The sequence below is a fragment of the Helianthus annuus genome, chromosome 5, assembly GCF_002127325.2.
Source record: "Helianthus annuus cultivar XRQ/B chromosome 5, HanXRQr2.0-SUNRISE, whole genome shotgun sequence".
Classification (NCBI taxonomy): Eukaryota; Viridiplantae; Streptophyta; class Magnoliopsida; order Asterales; family Asteraceae; genus Helianthus; species Helianthus annuus.
In genome coordinates, this window is record NC_035437.2 from 143,624,376 (window position 1) to 143,644,421 (window position 20,046).

General features: G+C 36.8%; 1 long non-coding RNA gene across 2 annotated transcripts; it reads right to left on the reverse strand.

Annotated features, from left to right (window-relative positions):
- Positions 1–1,501: 1,501 nt before the first annotated feature.
- On the reverse strand, positions 1,502–19,767 carry LOC118492560. Of its 2 annotated transcripts, none has more exons than XR_004894512.1 (3): positions 19,585–19,767; positions 3,255–3,345; positions 1,502–1,596 (listed from the first exon to the last, which is right to left on the reverse strand). It is a non-coding gene; the product is annotated as an uncharacterized LOC118492560 (long non-coding RNA). The 2 variants fall into 2 exon arrangements; XR_004894514.1 differs by lacking the exon at positions 1,502–1,596 and adding an exon at positions 2,521–2,820.
- Between the last annotated feature and the right edge of the window lie 279 nt (positions 19,768–20,046).

Consider the following 20,046-nt stretch of genomic DNA (forward strand, 5'->3'; position numbering starts at 1 on the left):
TCCCTTACGGTATGCCTTATGACTTCGTTTTGCTTTTATATTCCGACTTTGTCCTCAAGTTTGACGTTTTACAAAAACGACCCGTTTAGAGACATATTCGCATTTTTCGGTTTCGAGTGTAAGTACACCCCCTCCCAATACATGTCTACCTTGTTTTACATGTTTATATTTTCCGGGTTCGAGTGTAAGTACACCCCCTCCCAATACATGTCTACCTTGTTTTACATGTTTATATTTTTCCGGGTTCGAGTGTATGTACACCCCCTCCCAATACATGTCTACATCACTTTTCATGCTTGTATTTTCTGGGTTCGAGTGTAAATACACTCCCTCCCAATACTTGTCTAAATCATTTTTCATGCTTGTGTTTTCTGGGTTCGAGTGTAAGTACACTCCCTCCCAATACTTGTCTGAATTATTTTACATGCTTCTTTGTCCCTTCATTCGGGCTCATTATCCTGATGTAATACGCTTCCGTCACTCGGTTGTGCGTTTACCTTATTATCAAACATTTTGCTTATCTGATTCATTTGGGTACTTTTTAATTAGTCTCATTCACTCCGCCCTTACTACATCGGATGTAAATGTGTCCGCTATAAGAAACTCGTGGTATCATATGCCACTACTTACTTGGCCAGAGTAAGCGATTTAACACATGACATACACGACCTTTTTATAGTTTTCACATCACGCCCTATGTAAGTAACGCCTCTATTCGGTTTTCTTGGAAATTATATCCTGGATATGTATTTCTGTTCAGGTTTTTCCAAGTTTCTAATTTACCTATGCAACGATCATTCTCTACATGTTTGTTGCATATTGCTAATTGTGCGATTATATTTAAAAACACGCACCTGGTAATGCTTGCCCCGACGGGCGTTTCTTGCCATTAACCTTGTTCGCGGTCGTTACGCGATTTAGTCCTTAGTGAGCATGCTCCTATCGTCATACTTCGGACCGTTCCTCTATCATATCCGTAATTTGTTCAACTCCTGTCATCTTTAAATGCAAGTGTCCTTCAATCAAGATATTCACAAAAGTTAGTAATATCAACTTCAATAATCGCCCGTATTATAATACAAGGCCCTTTTTTTTACTATACACGTCAACGCGCGTATTATTGTCAACTATATCAATCATTTATTTGGGGTAACGTGTATTACACGGTAACCCTGTGTGTTGTCTACAACACTTTAATACGCTAAACCATTAGCATACATGCACTTACCGGATTTGCGATCAAGCCTCGAACCGAACACTATTCTTTGTCAAGAGCATAAGGTTTAAGTCCAAGCATGGTTCCTCCCCACCATACTCGAATCTCTTAAACCAAGGCTCTGATACCAACTTGTAACACCCGTTCTTATTATTCAATTGTTTAACGTATATTTTACAAAAAAACAATCATGTAATTAAGATTACATAAACATTTGGAAATACGGGTTTACTAAAACCTTTACAATATATAATTTATTCCACGTAACATGATTGAATTCGTTGCTTAAAAATTTCAACGTGGCAAAGTGCGGAAGCATGTAACTGTATCGTGTTCGGTTCTTCGTTGAGCTTGATCGTCTTCCGGCATCCGTGGTGTACCTACATTTCATAAACATGAAATGTTTTAGTCATACGAGGTTTAAAACGTGTCTAAACGAGTTCGAGAAACAATCGATCACCAAAACAAAATTTTCAATCCTGGCCTCCACCGTAACTTACGGTGGAACCGTAAGTTACGGTGGCCTCTGGTTTAATCTGTTTCTACCGTACAACAGTAGAAACCCACGATATCATTTTCATCTCCACCGTATCATACGGTGGCACCGTAAGATACGGTGGACTCTGTAACAGCCCAGTTTCCTTTTTGCCGTAATTGACACGAAATCTTTCGTATCTTTCAAACCGCTTGTCCGTTTAACCTACCGTTTCTTCCTACATGATTGTAATTTGATTCTCCATCACATGGAGTTAAAATTCGACGTCCGGCTTAACAAAATTTAAGACTTTTAAGTCTTCGGCTTATTACCCTTTTTACCAAATTTTGACCCATTCACGGTTTTACCAAACAAACGTATTTGTTTGATTCCTATGTCACATAAATCTTGTAATTTCAATGTTGTCTATCTTATTAGGTTCAATTCACGAGTTCATGTATATTCTTGAACCCGTTTGTACTCAAATGCTTATTTTGACCCGTTAAGGGTATTTAAGCACTTCTCCACATAATCCATAATTATTTATTTCTAGCTTCTTAATTTCACAATATTTGTCAAATGATCTTCCACCACAACTATATTTATGGTGTGTTTACTAAGGTAATCTATGCAACCCGGGTTTTACCCCTCAACTCATTATTTTACGGCAAGGACTCAAATAGAGCCGTTTGACTAACGTAATACATCTTTCAACTTCTATACTTGTCCTATGTATTTATTTAATCGTAATAATCATTTCCAAACAACTTTTAAAGGTTGTTTGTTCAATTTAGCCTCCAAGGGCGTTTTGGTCTATTTTAGTCTTTTATTAACAATGAAGGACTTTTGAAAGTATATTTGACCCATAATCCCTCTTTTAACCTATGATTTTGTTTGAAAAGTCATTAAGCTTTCCAAACGCTATGTTCATTACTTAAAACATTTGGTTTACTTATCAAGTAACCAAATGTCCATTTGACCTCTTTTAACACTCTTGAACCACATGTTCTAAATGAGTGTTACCCTATTTCACATACCTGGCGCAGATCAATCTATTGACCCGTTTTTAATACCTTGCTTTTATAACCGCTAATTCATAGCGTTGCTAATACCCATTTGACATTTACACCTGAAATAATATAGCTCGACGATAATCATTAGTCGTTATTGTAAAAGGGTGATATTTTTCACCTTTTGACCCATTTGGTCTAAGTGACCGATTATGTTGTCGAGATGATATTTATTACCATCTCATCTATATGACTCGCTTCGGTTTACACCGAGTGGTCATTTCATGTATTAATCATTTTCTTAATGCTTTTTAGCCTATCATGGCTTACACCTTACAATGACTTTCAAAACAAATAGTTATGGTCAACGCATGACCAATTTACCGTTTTCATTTCTTTTAAACCATCAACATGGTTTCTTGTCATGCTCGACTACCTTGTTCCGTACGTTTACACGTCGGAACATCATACTTAAATTATGTATTTATCTTATTCGTAACTAATATGATAAGAGAATATTCTAACATATAAGACTAGTGTAAGCTATACTTACCTTGCATCCGAATTATGCTTTTTCCTTCATTCTTGATTCGTTTGACCCGCTCCCTTCCCCAAGCCTTTCACCTAGCTCGTTGAGCGTCAAACTATTTTCAACATTTACAAGGTGGTTAGATTAGTCATTAACAATGTGACAACCGTCACTTTTCCGTACATTCCGTACACTAAATGAACAGTGATATGTGCTTTAATGAACGTACATGATCTAGTTTACAAGACAAATAAGTTTCTGAATTCCATGCAAGTGAATTCATGCACGAATTATACTACAAAATACTGCTTATTGCATAAGCGAGAGCGTTGCGTCATAAATTAGTTGTCACACCTCTATTTTCCACGTGTCACCGGTGGGCCCGGTGGGGAGTATCATGACGTCATTGATATCATCATAGTCAAACAACACAACATATAAAATGCACAGCGGAAGCAAAAGATATAGATTTATTTCAACTGAACAAAATGTAATGTTTAAGTATTACAACACAGTCGAAACAGATCCACAGGCGGATCAAATAAAAAGGAAAACTGTTCAACAGACTTTGACATCTAAAGCTTGCGAGACTTGAGTAATGATGCCTGGAGTAGCCAGCCTATTTCGTCTAGCACCTGCGCTTAGCCTTTTTGGAAAATACGTCAGTTTGCACTGGTAAATACAACTTAACAGACTCATTTTGAAAAGAGTTTGAAAATTGATTTAAATGCACTTCGGCAAAAATATTTTATAACTTGGGACAATTATACAAAATAATCTTGTATACAGTTTTACTCATTTGTCGTCCATTAGGGCCGGTTTGTAGGGCCGGACTTAAGTTAACTGACACACCACAGGTATAATGCCCACAAGGTCGATTCCTTACAGTGGGATACCAGTTTTTACATAATGCAGCTGTCAGGTGTACGCCTACACCCCGTGCTTAGGTCGTGGCCATTTCATGAATGATGCCAAGGATATCCGGGACATGGTCATTTAACCCCCAAGGGCCATACACCAAATAATACATATCAAACAGGTTATGTAAATACATCAATCACAATCCGATTTAAATGACTACATACACCCGACCAAGCGGTACTTTTATAGCACCGTATCCCAAGCCCATATAGGGAAAATAAGTTAAGAGTATTTACCTGAGCTGAATATAAATTCAATCCCAGCCGTATATCAAATCAGAAAGTACAGATAGCTTTTACTGGGCTCCTAATCTGGAACGAAGGTTTTTAATAACCTATTAGAATCCTAACGGGTCTTTAATTTAGCCTAAGCTTTAGACCGGTTAGTTTTCAAAGGAAGGCACGGTTCCAACGCATGATAAAGCGAAGACCGGCTTAGAATGTGGTTTTGACCCAACAAGCTTGAATACTTGTTTAATATGGGTAACTTAATCACATCTTGAATATTGAGACAAAAACGATATGGTTTGACCCATTTCAGCTAATATATGTAAACTAGTTACATAGACCGATCCGAACGCGAAACATGCGTAACGGGTAACCATAAGAGTCATGAACATGTTCCATAAGTTAATATGCCTTTGATATGTTGTGATATCAGTAGGATATCTTCCATTATGCCCAAAACGAGTTTAAAACCAATTTATGCCCCGTAGGGGTATTTTGGTCATTTTTAAAGGTTATAAAAGAGGTTAAATAGTAATCTGAGTTTCGGGTCTGATTATATCAGTAAAAAAAATACTTAATTTACTAAGTTACATCAGTAGGGTATAACCTATACGTGAAATTTATCACTTATAACCAAACTATGCATCTTAAGGGCATTTTGGTAATTTCACATAGGCTTAAAAGGTCAAAACTGGGATTCTGAGCTTAAGACTTTTGCTTACTGCTAAAGTATGAAGATTTACTTAAAACATCAGTAGGTATCAAGTCTTATAGATTTTAAAATGGTTTCAATATACACTATGCGTTAAAACGCTTAAATAGGTGATTTTGAGCTATTTCCGGGTTCTAAAAGGGAAGCTGATATTTTTATTTTTTTCTAGAAGGCTCAAAATACTTTATTTATCATATTAGATCCGTATAAAAAGGTTTGGGGTCAAAAGGTTTTGTAAAACTCATTTTATGGCTTAAAGGGTAAAACCGACAACTACCGAATTAAGCTAGAACTCTAGGTTACGATCAGCCTAAAAATAAATAAAAATCTTCAATAATCCCAAAATATTATATTACATCAGTGGGTAATAAGTTTGGTATCAACAATTGGGTTTAGATAGGCTATATGCTAATCGTACGGTTTATTTACCGAAAAGCTTCTTAATTACGCTAATAAGCATATCTCCTAATCTAGACCTCAAACTGATGTGAAATTTTATGGACATGCTTATAGATTAGTAATAAAGGTTTTAGTCCTTTCACATCTTCAAAAATCTCGTTTTAACACTAAAGGGCATTATGGTCACATTGAGGCATTATGGAAACATGCGATGGTCTTTAATTCTAAAGAACCAAGTAGTATAACTTTGGGAGGTTATACTATCATATAACATGATCACAAAGGACCCTAAGGCATAAATAAACTCAAGATAATTCGGGTCAGAACTGAAAGTCAAAGCAAAGGTCAAACCTTGCGACTTTCGGTTGCGAACCGAGCCTATACTTAGAATTGTCGGGTTGAATCATGTTTAGACATGATCAACTAATATTTACCAAGTCATTAAAGTGACAAAACTGATTTTATGACTTTCATATTATTAGTTGTGAATTTTATTTAAAACAAACCCGATTGACTTTAATTTGACCCGACAATTAAACTAAGTAAACGTGGTAATTAGGAGATGCCCTTTAGAGGGTTAAACACCTACCTAATTACGATCACGTAGCCATGTTCAACGCGAACCATGGCTCAACCGATTAAAAGTCAAAGTGTTTATCGATGACGCTTGACTTTTCGGTTTAAACACTAAACAAATAACTAAGCATGAAAGGAATCACTTACAAAAGTCCAAAGGACTTGAAAGAGGTTCTCAAGAAGCTCAAGACCCTCAAAGATTGCAGAGAATTCAGAATGGAATGAATGGTGCAAGTGAAACCCAAAACAAGGGGGGTATTTATAGGTTTTTGAGAACCGTTAGGATCGTTCATCGATAAACGTGATTCGATCTTGGCCTTACAAGTGTGCCCCCTGATTTAGGAAACCATGGGTGCACAAAAACCAGCCCCTAGAATCAAGGATTGAGAGACAAGAGCAAAACCAAAGCTGGTTTTCAATTTCTGGTTGCTGGAAATGCTTTATGGACCGTAAGGTCCCTCATACGGTCCGTAAGGACCTGACCTGCACATGGCCAGTTTCAAAACTTGTCACTTTTGGCCCCTGCACTTGATAGTTGTTATTCCCGACACATTTGAGGCCCGTTAAACCATTTTTAAGGCTCTACCATGATGCCTAAGCATAGGGAACATGAAACATGCTCAAAAATATGCCGGATGTCGGTTCGTTTGGTCGTACAGTCCCGTTGTTCGGCTAATTACGACGAAACACGGACGGACGCTAAAAACGATCCAAATCACGCGACGAATGGAATTTTATCAAGACAAACACTAAAATAAAATATTTTAGTGCTTACATAAATTTTTGGGTGTCCAGGGATATTCAGAATGCAAGATATGCGCGAAAATGCAAACTTGTGCACTTTTTGACACTTTTAGTCCCTGCATGACATAAAAGTTTATTTTTGCGCACCAAACACCTCTAAGCCTATATCTAAGCTATCTAATGGTTAATTATAGTATGCTAAACTCATGGTCATATTCCAGAAGGTCCAAAACCTTACGAATTGACATACTTTTGCAGTTTGACACTTTTAACCCCTCGCATACGAATATTGTCATAATTTTCTCATACTTAATCGAAACCTTGTGAAATTTTTATCACACATTCTTGTGAGTATAATTTATCATTACAAAGCTTCGGGTCCGCTAAAAGATCACTCAGAGGTATACTTTAAACATGTTGACACATTTAGCCCCTGCAGTTTGTAATTCCTCACTTTCTTTCACAATTAGCTTCGTATGATCCATGATTTATTCGTTTAAAGGTATAAACATCTTGTAGGGTTATTAAAAGATATACTTATCTATTGTTGACATTTTGAACCCTTATATTCACATACTTTCTCTGTTTGTCAACTTTAGTCCTTCATAGGAAATCTTTCTCACGTTCAAAGCTTATGACACGTGTCAATACATTATTGGACATGAATTTTCGAGGTGTTACATCCTCACCCCCTTAAAAGAAATCTCGGCCTCGAGATTTGCTAAAATTCTAGAAGTACTTTTGTCGCATAGTGGACTTTAACTTCTATAGCATATCTGGAGCCTCTCCAAGCTCTCGAGTTGACCTTTATAATAGGTACATGTATCCTTTTTGGAGCTTCTTAACCTGTTGATCCTTAATTGATGCAGGGTTCCCATCATATCATAAGTCTGCATATCATTATGTGATAATGCTTCTCGACTTGTTGATGAAACACATCTTTAAATCATTAATGTGTAATGCATTGCGAGTTTTGCCAAGCTCCTTAAATAGGTTTTAGCTTATAAGCTATTTGATCTTGATACATTCGATTCCTTCGAATGATTCTATATATTCAGAGTTCAACTAGCTTGATAATTAACAAATTGGCACACCCTTCCAGGGTGATGTCCTTGTTGGACCCTATTTCTTAACAAGAACTTAGGAGGTTTGCTATTTCCATTAATCTTGATTTTTCTGCCAAATAGTGGCAACTTACAGATGATTATGGATTTGACTGATCTTATCCGTTGTTCCTAATGCAACTTTCAGATCCTGACACTTGGACTTACCAATCTTCTGTCTAACAATGGACGCTTATCGTTCCATCCATACAAGGTCTCCCAAGGAGCAGCCTAAATACTTATTTTAACTATTATAGAAAAGCTTATCTTAAGGTGAGATGTTTATTCCAACCACTGCTTAAAGCTAGTCTTAAGGAATAGCTAATCTTTACAGCTAGTCGAACAAATCGACGATCCTGGGCAGCTGATGGCAAATTCTTAATTGTTGCCTAATTAGGGTTGCGGTAATCAATGCATAAGCAAAATGAACCGTCTTTCTTATTTGACTATACCAAATTCTCAGAATATTGAGTTAGGCTATATGAATCCTCTACTTTAAAACCTACTTAATCAGGGTTTCAATTTTTCCAATGATGGTACTAGCCGTCTTGGAGATTTCATAATAATACAGCCCTAAATTGGATATAAGTCTTAACTCTACCTGCCTCTCAGGAGGTAAACAGGGTAAATCTTAGGAGAAGATAATCAAGATACAAGGAGGTTGCAGAGATTTTCCAAATCTCAGGCCTCAGTTCATCCATCATTGCTTGTGTCCAATAAGTGACACATTCATGTTATAAGTTCACAAATTCCTTAATCAGGAATATTTATTTGAACAATTCCATTGAGGATATCTTCTTTGAATACCATTAGTTGACTTTTAGTATCATATGATTATTGGGATATCTTTGTGGTTCCATGCATTAAACCTCCATGTTGATCAGGCATGGAAGCAATCTATGGAACTTGTTCGGATACACCAACCCTCATATGGCGCTTTTTGTCATACCATCTGGTATTCTAAATCATTAGAGATCAAGAGATATCATTTATACATCAGATGCACTTCCTCTTAGAGAGATGATACTTCTAAAATTCTACGACTGAAGGTTTCTGATAGGGATAAAGGAAATGGTTCTTATGATTTTGCTTGTAAGTTTTACCTTACACTTAGTATCTGGGGTTCTTATGGGCAAATTTCTAAAAGTTTACTAAGCTTATGGTCTTATAAAAGATGTAACAATACCTGAAACCAAACGTAATTCTTAGAAATGAAATCATAATAAGTGATTTATCTAATGTCTTTACTAAGGTGGACTGCCTCTAATCATACATCAAGAGGGTTAAACGCCTCCATTCTTAATCCCTTTTAACTTAGCTGTAGAATCCTTAAAATTTTAGGGCAGTCTTAGCTTTGACTGATTATTTCTTAATCTATAAAACGTGAGTAGCGGAGGTAGATCCATCATGGATTCATAATGAGCAAGCTTGAGACCTATGAAATTAATTTATCTAGGAACAACCGGCTAATTTATTGGACATTTATCGTATTGATTCATGGTCTTGGGATTTATATATTGGGTCGCTCAGAGGTATTTTAATAACATGTCGCCCATGGGTCGTTCAGAGGTATTTAAATAACATGACGCCCTTTTTAAATCCTACCATACGTCCGTATTTGATCCGGGTCCCTGACACGTTTGTCCCACATGACACGTGTCTTTATTTTATTGAACACGAATTTTCGAGGTGTTATATCTGCTAACCACATTCAATTGCTTGCATTTAAGCTTGGATTCTAGGTAATTGGAAAGGGGGTACTATCTTAGTCAAAGATACTGAATTTGAAACATACTGTTTATGGTCTAAAACTTTTATGGCGAGGGCCAGAGAATTCTTATTCCATCTTTTCCATTTCGTGATGTGAATAATAGGTTACCCTAATAAGGTCCTTACTAATTAAGGATATTACCATCGAATGATGGTGGTGGATACCTTACCGTGTACTTTCTAGCATAACCGCTGATACGTCTAATGGTTCCTACTTCCTCAAAATTTCCTATAATCGATGGTCCCTTTTTACTATTGAAGTCTCTGGGCTTCCCAGAGACGAAGTACTTTCAAGTACATCCAAAAATAATGGGCTCCTTGCCATATATGCCTTGGTTGGGTTTATTATTTGAAGTATGAATGAAGCTCTTCTCATGAGCAGCGACATGTGTTTTAGAGCAAACAGCATTCAGCTTCTCAATCCTTTTCATGGCTCTTCTCTCAGCCTTTCGAATGGCTGCGTTAATTACCGATTTGGAGATTAACTCCATTAATATTGAGGTTCACATTTGATGCACCATTATCATTTGTCGCGTTTCTAGCATCGCGACTTTTGTATGTCTCTTCCGAGTTTTCCATACTCGACGCTTGTTAAATACCACATTCAACAAGTGCTCAGGCAATCCTTACCATGTGTCTTCCTTGAATTGCTAAGGACTTAATCATAAAAAGAGTCTTGATAACTACTTGCTTCTTATTACCCACAATATGGGTTTAGCTATAAGATGACCAATCCATTCTTATCACTATATCGAGTCCCTCTATTTCAACGGAAACAAGGACAGTGGAAAAGAATGGTTCCTAACGGATATAAAGCATCCATCTAATATTGTTGAAGTAGTTTCTGAGGTACTATCTACCAACTCTACTTTATACTTGACGCTTAGAGTTTTTAATAGGCAGATTTAATGATTTACAAAATCCATTGTCTACGAAAGACTTATCTGAACCTGAATTAAATAATACTCTAGTACGAGCGTTATTGATAAAGAATAGTATCCATTGTGACATTGTGTTCCTAAATAGCCTCTTGAGCATCCATTTAAGAGCTTTCAGCTTTGGTCTTCTCAACCTCTCCAGGCTGCTTGGTTTTATTTGGACAATTTGTTTTGACGTGCCCTTTTCCACTGCAACTATAGCAGGTTGTGTCCTTTATGTCTTGGCACTCCAAAGTCTTGTGCCCCTTTCTTGTTACAAATTCCACAAGGCCTAGCTTGTGACTCTTAAAGTGAACTTTCCTTTAGTTGCCTTCCTTGGGCAACGGGTCTTTATGCGCCTCTTCTCGCCACAACCATAGCACGTGGCGTCCTTCAAGTCCTTGCATTCATGGGTATCGTGATCCATCTCCTTACAGATGACACATCCCCTAGTCTATTCATAGGAACATTTTCCGAAGTGCTTCTTCCCGCAGGTTTTACATTTGGGTTTTGCCTCCTTTGGCTTGGACTGGTTACAACTTGGACCAGTCTTACCCCTTTTGTAACCCTTATTTGGGATATTCTCGCACTTTCACTTATGATCCTTTAATACTCGGTCCACTGCTTTGTTTATGGCTATATCTAACATAGCCTGTAGCTCAGTGCCCGTTAATTTCAGTCTTGCATTATTATTCTGATCGACTGGATGATGGTAAGCTTCAGATGAGTCATCCATGATGAAGCTTTGAAGGCTATAGACTAGGTAATAATAATTTGCTGAATTGTCGAACTTGATGATTAAATAGCCATGGTGTAAACCAACCATATAGGCCAATAGATGGCATTTATTTGATTATGTTTGCCTAGGTTTTTAAATAAACCATCTTTGGCGTTTAGACGGAATATAATCCTTCATATTTATTAGACAGGGGACATAAGTCACGACTGTCAATGTCGTACCGACATTTTATATAGCACAAGGGCTTGTTCCAAAGGACTTTTCGATGGCACAGATGCCTTGTCACTAGGGAAATTTTAAAACATAATCAATGATTCCTTTGGATCAGAAAATTTCATAATTCATTGCCTTGACAAGAAGTTATGAAATGAAACTATCTTTTTCATGTATACATCTTTGCCCGTAGGTATACATCCCAGATGGATGTTTAGATGCATATCATGTTCGACGTTTATTAGCCATGATTCCTATTGATCATTTAGGCTAAATAAGGGGTTTGGAAGTTCCTAATATAAAGATGACAAGTGTGATTTTATCGCATCACTGTTGTCGGGAGTGTTAACACGTTTTCAGGTGTTAATAAGGATATGAGTCTCTTTTAAACAGGTCTTACCATCTTAGCCAGGTCTTTAATGACATTCAAGCTAGGTTATACCTTTTAAGATTCTTTCTAACACCTATACTAGCAGAAAAGGAATAATATTTATTTTATTCAGGATTTTCATTATAACCCTAAATTAAATAATAGCACAAAAGGCCTAGTCATGAAGACAAGTTTAATTTATAAGCCATAATTCTTACAGAATCGAGGCATTAAGATTTGAATCAAAGTTCATTACCCTTTCTAGACAGGGAGTTGTAGGCTACCACTGTCTTTAGTCCCGGAGGACGTTATTTATTACCCGTAGGCACTTCATCCTTAATGGATGGCTATTTTACTTACAGGGAATTTTTAAATAAATCCCAATTTTCAAAGATGGCATGTGTGATTTATACTGCATCACAATTTACCCAATTACGCTAACATGCCTACAGATGTTAACAAAATTTTGGAATCCTTTAGACAGGTTCTACCATCTTGGCCATGTCTATAATGACACGTGGCTAGGTTTTACCCCTAAGATTCTCTTTTAATATAATTCGCAGAGCAATCCTAAATTGAGATGTTAACAAGGATCTGAATCTAATTGAGGAACTACCATCTTGGCCATGTCTTAGAACGACATTTGAGCTAGGTCTTGTCCTTTTTAGATTTTGCCATTTTATCACAATGGTAGATCTTATAATATAGGAATCTAATCATCCCATTAAATTTAAACAAGTACATGGTTGCCCTAAACGGGACTTCTATCAAAATGACTCGCCCATGCAAGGGCTAATCAGAAAATAACAAAGGAGACAAAATATAACGAATTAGGATTAGTCCAATGTTCTTGTCTAGACTCAAGAATGTGCAATTGTGTAACTGAGATTAAACACAAAAGGCTAGTGTTTAATTCACTCAGTGTTGGCTCTGATACCAACCTGTCACACCCCTATTTTCCACGTGTCACCGGTGGGCCCGGTGGGGAATATCGTGACGTCATTGATATCATCATAGTCAAACAACACAACATATAAAATGCACAGCGGAAGCAAAAGATATAGATTTATTTCAACTAAACAAAATGTAATGTTTAAGTATTACAACACAGTCGAAACAGATCCACAGGCGGATCAAATAAAAAGGAAAACTGTTCAACAGACTTTGACATCTAAAGCTTGCGAGACTTGAGTAATGATGCCTGGAGTAGCCAGCCTCTTTCGTCTAGCACCTGCGCTTAGCCTTTTTGGAAAATACGTCAGTTTGCACTGGTAAATACAACTTAACTGACTCATTTTGAAAAGAGTTTGAAAATTGATTTAAATGCACTTCGGCAACAATATTTTATAACTTGGGACAATTATTCAAAATAATCTTGTATACAGTTTTACTCATTTGTCGTCCATTAGGGCCGGTTTGTAGGGCCGGACTTAAGTTAACTGACACACCACAGGTATAATGCCCACAAGGTCGATTCCTTACAGTGGGATACCAGTTTTTACATAATGCAGCTGTCAGGTGTACGCCTACACCCCGTGCTTAGGTCGTGGCCATTTCATGAATGATGCCAAGGATATCCGGGACATGGTCATTTAACCCCCAAGGGCCATACACCAAATAATACATATCAAACAGGTTATGTAAATACATCAATCACAATCCGATTTAAATGACTACATACACCCGACCAAGCGGTACTTTTATAGCACCGTATCCCAAGCCCGTATAGGGAAAATAAGTTAAGAGTATTTACCTGAGCTGAATATAAATTCAATCCCAGCCGTATATCAAATCAGAAAGTACAGATAGCTTTTACTTGGCTCCTAATCTGGAACGAAGGTTTTTAATAACCTATTAGAATCCTAACGGGTCTTTAATTTAGCCTAAGCTTTAGACCGGTTAGTTTTCAAAGGAAGGCACGGTTCCAACGCATGATAAAGCGAAGACCGGCTTAGAATGTGGTTTTGACCCAATAAGCATGAATACTCGTTTAATATGGGTAACTTAATCACATCTTGAATATTGAGACAAAAACCATATGGTTTGACCCATTTCAGCTAATATATGTAAACTAGTTACATAGACCGATCCGAACGCGAAACATGCGTAACGGGTAACCATAAGAGTCATGAACATGTTCCATAAGTTAATATGCCTTTGATATGTTGTGATATCAGTAGGATATCTTCCATTATGCCCAAAACGAGTTTAAAACCAATTTATGCCCCGTAGGGGTATTTTGGTCATTTTTAAAGGTTATAAAAGAGGTTAAATAGTAATCTAAGTTTCGGGTCTGATTATATCAGTAAAAAAAATACTTAATTTACTAAGTTACATCAGTAGGGTATAACCTATACGTGAAATTTATCACTTATAACCAAACTATGCATCTTAAGGGCATTTTGGTAATTTCACATAGGCTTAAAAGGTCAAAACTGGGATTCTGAGCTTAAGACTTTTGCTTACTGCTAAAGTATGAAGATTTACTTAAAACATCAGTAGGTATCAAGTCTTATAGATTTTAAAATGGTTTCAATATACACTATGCTTTAAAACGCTTAAATAGGTGATTTTGAGCTATTTCCGGGTTCTAAAAGGGAAGCTGATATTTTTATTTTTTTCTAGAAGGCTCAAAATACTTTATTTATCATATTAGATCCGTATAAAAAGGTTTGGGGTCAAAAGGTTTTGTAAAACTCATTTTATGGCTTAAAGGGTAAAACCGACAACTACCGAATTAAGCTTAGAACTCTAGGTTACGATCAGCCTAAAAATAAATAAAAATCTTCAATAATCCCAAAATATTATATTACATCAGTGGGTAATAAGTTTGGTATCAACAATTGGGTTTAGATAGGCTATATGCTAATCGTACGGTTTATTTACCGAAAAGCTTCTTAATTACGCTAATAAGCATATCTCCTAATCTAGACCTCAAACTGATGTGAAATTTTATGGACATGCTTATAGATTAGTAATAAAGGTTTTAGTCCTTTCACATCTTCAAAAATCTCGTTTTAACACTAAAGGGCATTATGGTCACATTTAGGCATTATGGAAACATGCGATGGTCTTTAATTCTAAAGAACCAAGTAGTATAACTTTGGGAGGTTATACTATCATATAACATGATCACAAAGGACCCTATGGCATAAATAAACTCAAGCTAATTCGGGTCAGAACTGAAAGTCAAAGCAAAGGTCAAACCTTGCGACTTTCGGTTGCGAACCGAGCCTATACTTAGAATTGTCGGGTTGAATCATGTTTAGACATGATCAACTAATATTTACCAAGTCATTAAAGTGACAAAACTGATTTTATGACTTTCATATTATTAGTTGTGATTTTTATTTAAAACAAACCTGATTGACTTTAATTTGACCCGACAATTAAACTAAGTAAACGTGGTAATTAGGAGATGCCCTTTAGATGGTTAAACACCTACCTAATTACGATCACGTAGCCATGTTCAACGCGAACCATGGCTCAACCGATTAAAAGTCAAAGTGTTTATCGATGACGCTTGACTTTTCGGTTTAAACACTAAACAAATAACTAAGCATGAAAGGAATCACTTACAAAAGTCCAAAGGACATGAAAGAGGTTCTCAAGAAGCTCAAGACCCTCAAAGATTGCAGAGAATTCAGAATGGAATGAATGGTGCAAGTGAAACCCAAAACAAGGGGGGGTATTTATAGGTTTTTGAGAACCGTTAGGATCGCTCATCGATAAACGTGATTCGATCTTGGCCTTACAAGTGTGCCCCCTGGTTTAGGAAACCATGGGTGCACAAAAACTAGCCCCTAGAATCAAGGATTGAGAGACAAGAGCAAAACCAAAGCTGGTTTTCAATTTCTGGTTGCTGGCAATGCTTTACGGACCGTAAGGTCCCTCATACGGTCCGTAAGGACCTGACCTGCACATGGCCAGTTTCAGAACTTGTCACTTTTGGCCCCTGCACTTGATAGTTGTTATTCCCGACACATTTGAGGCCCGTTAAACCATTTTTAAGGCTCTACAATGATGCCTAAGCATAGGGAACATGAAACATGCTCAAAATATGCCGGATGTCGGTTCGTTTGGTCGTACGGTCCCGTTGTTCGGTTAATTACGACGAAACACGGACGGACGCTAAAAACGATCCAAATCACGCGACGAATGGAATTTTATCAAGCCAAACACTAAAATAAAATATTTTAGTGCTTACATAAATTTTTGGGTGTCCGGGGATATTCAGAATGCAAGATATGCGCGAAAATGCAAACTTGTGCACTTTTTGACACTTTTAGTCCCTGCATGACATAAAAGTTTATTTTTGCGCACCAAACACCTCTAAGCATATATCTAAGCTATCTAAAGGTTAATTAGAGTATACTAAACTCATGGTCATATTCCGGAAGGTCCGAAACCTTACGAATTGACATACTTTTGCAGTTTGACGCTTTTAACCCCTCGCATACGAATATTGTCATAATTTTCTCATACTTAATCGAAACCTTGTGAAATTTTTATCACACATTCTTGTGAGTATAATTTATCATTACAAAGCTTCGGGTCTGCTAAAAGATCACTCAGAGGTATACTTTAAACATGTTGACACATTTAGCCCCTGCAGTTTGTAATTCCTCACTTTCTTTCACAATTAGCTTCGTATGATCCATGATTGATTCGTTTAAAGGTATAAACATCTTGTAGGGTTATTAAAAGATATATTTATCTATTGTTGACATTTTGAACCCTTATATTCACATACTTTCTCTGTTTGTCAACTTTAGTCCTTCATAGGAAATCTTTCTCACGTTCAAAGTTTATGACACGTGTCAATACATTATTGGACATGAATTTTCGAGGTGTTACATTAGTAAACTCACCGGTAAGACACCCTGTGTCGACCAAACTGCAGAAAGCAGTCAGACATTAGAATTAGGGCCTAGGTGTAGGTCCAACGTCAAAAATACATTAAAACCCAAGAATACATACGAGGGATTACATATATACCGTCCGGAAGCTAAAATACGCACTAAAAAGCACCCGAAACGCACTTTAAGTGCAGATTGTTATTAAATTCAGCACAATTCAACTTTTAACAACATAAATATCATGCAGAAATTATGTCTTATTGTCTAGAATATTTCCCTAAGTGTTGGGAATTAAAAGCGGATACAAAAGGACACCTTACGGAACAATTAAACGATTTAACGGAACAGTATCCGACTGAACAACCGGACATTACTCGGGACACTAAAATTTTGTCAAACACATTTTTAGTTATTTCGTGGCTCGACATGATCCCCGAACGCCCTAACACACCCTAAAATATCTAGTAACTAACTACACTAACTAGATACTTGGAAAATGATTACAAGTAACTACATGGTTCAAAATTTACACATTACCCCCCCCCCCCATGTGCAAGTAATCGGCCAAGGCCATGGCCCCACCAAATATTACTAGATCTTGCTTAGATATGTTATGATATTACTTGGATTTAGTTTGATTCCATTTAGATATTGTGTGATATGGTGGATCTTGGAAGATTTACTAGACATTGGAAATTTACACCCAACCCCCCTCCCCATGACCGAAATTGGTTCCCTTGTGGACCCACAAATCATCCACCATGATCTCCCAAATCTTGTGTAGATTTTATCCTATTATTTTATTAGATGTGTTACTTGTAAATCTTACCAAGATATATGAACTATCTTATAAAGACATGGCCAAAGATCACAACCATTACTACTCAAGATTCACTCTCTCTCCCTCCTCTCTCTAGTTCAGCCGAAGCCAAGCACCACCCTCACCACCATCATACAAGCCTCATCATCCATTGTAAAGGCATCCAAGGGTGTAAGAGTTCATGCAAGGAAGCTTGGTGCGTTCGGAAGTTGAAGGACCACTCTCATTTTCTTTTATCCACCACTTTTACGCTTTGAAACTCCCCTAGCCTTGTGCTAGTAGTCACGGCGCTAGCAAAGCAAATCCGGTGAAGTTTACGACGCAGGAACGCAAAGTTGTGAGTTCATGCTCCCCCTTTTCTTTAACTGTTTTTGGTTTTATAACTCTCGGGGGTGAAATACATGTTACAAATATTATAATTTTTACAAGTGGTAAAAATACAAGAAGCACTCTTGGTGAGAACGAGTACCGAGTGCAATACGAATCGATAATACAAAGATACGAGAAGCACACTTGGTGAGAACGAGAACCGAGTATGATGTGCTTTAAGAAATGCCTAGAAAATACTAGATCATGTGAGCATAGACTTAATACTAAAAATGCCATAAAGTCTTGGTGAAAACTAGTACCAAGCCATTAAAAACATTCAGTAATTAGGGACGAGGGTTAGATTTAACGGGTACGGCCGAGCCCCACTCATGGTCCTTATGTGACCTCTTGAGTGCTTTGGTGTCCCAGTCGAGGGAAATCGACACAGTCGAGGTAAATCGACACAGTCGAGGGTAATCGACACAGTCAAGGGAAATTGACACAGTCGAGGTTAATCGACACAGTCAAGGGTAATCAACACAGTTAAAGGAGAAAATACTAATGCTCCATAAGTCCTCACATGCCTTAAAGGAGCCAACACTAATGCTCCATATGTCCTCACATGCCGTAATGTCTTTGTACAAACATTCAATTAGTACGTGGTGTACACAAGAAAACTTGATTTTTGCAAGAATACTTTATTTATACAAGATACATACTATGTTTTCATACACGGTATGCAAACCGCATGAACTCGCTCAACTTTATGTTGATGTTTTCCAAAATTACATGTATTTCAGGTGACAGGATGGATCTTGGGCGCAAGTGTCGTAACAAGAAGTAGACTACAAGCTTAGATGTCACCCACTTTTGTTGAATTGTAACCTAGACGAAGGTTGTGTTTAAATACTTAAATAACAAGTGTTTGTAGTATTCAAAATTTTCTAAATGGATGAACATCATTTTAATCATGTAGTTGTTTATTATGATCGAATGCAATGATAACAAGCTAGTCACACATCATACGCTTCCGCAAAAGTCAGGGTGTGACAAACAATCACAACTATTCCACCTTACTTATTTTCTTTGTCGAAACTATTATTCGACTTCATCACTAGTTAGTTTGACTTTCTAAAGTCAACTACCTTTAATCATATAATATGCACGATCAAGGCAAATCAACATTATGATTGGAACCCGTTTTATCCCATGTCTCATGTAATTAGTCAAACTTGCCAATTACACGTTTTAATTGAATTTCAACACTTTACTTCTCATTTAGGCATTTTATCAAACACCTAATAAGCATACTTCTACACATTTGCTAACTAGTTCACAACTAGTTATTTTTACCAAGATTAACATCAAAATTCAAATTCTCATGTCTAGTGTTCATGAACTACACTTAGTACTAGTATCATAACATCAATATTCATCAATTTAACACTCTAATTCAAGTGTTCATCTTCTTGTCATAAAACCCACTTAGCACACATATGGGTAATCATCAAATTTCTATTTTTCAACACTAGCTTATCAAATTATTAATTAGGGTTGTTCCTAAACATGGATTTCATCACAATAACACTCATAGATTCAACATTCATTCCAGAATTTTGATTATGATTGTTCATCATAATTTCAAAGTATCACTAAATCATAAAATTCAACATACCTTGTGATCCCCACGACTTGGTGATCATTAATATGTGTTCATGCATCCGATTTGGACCAGATTTGACCTTCAATTTGATGGATTTGTTGAAGTTAGGGTTTGAGCTCCCTAAAGCTCTTCCTGGTCGATCCTCACACACGCACACATACTCTTGTGTGTGTGTTTGTGTTTTATTTTTAAGTTTATAATTCATTTTCAAGTTACCCGGCTTTGGTCCCTCGTGTTTGGTTAGTTATTAATTAGGCTACAACCTAAACTACTTTCAATAATATTCCCACTTATTAACTAGGTTTTACATTTCTAGTTAACTTAGCGGGTTCGGGAATATTTATGACTAAGTTCAATTTAGGTCTCGTTAACTCGGGCCTTTTATCCATTTTATCCTTAAAAGCTTTTTATTTACTTTTTATTAAACATTAGGATTAATTATTTAAATCCTAATATTTACCGGGTAAATTTTAC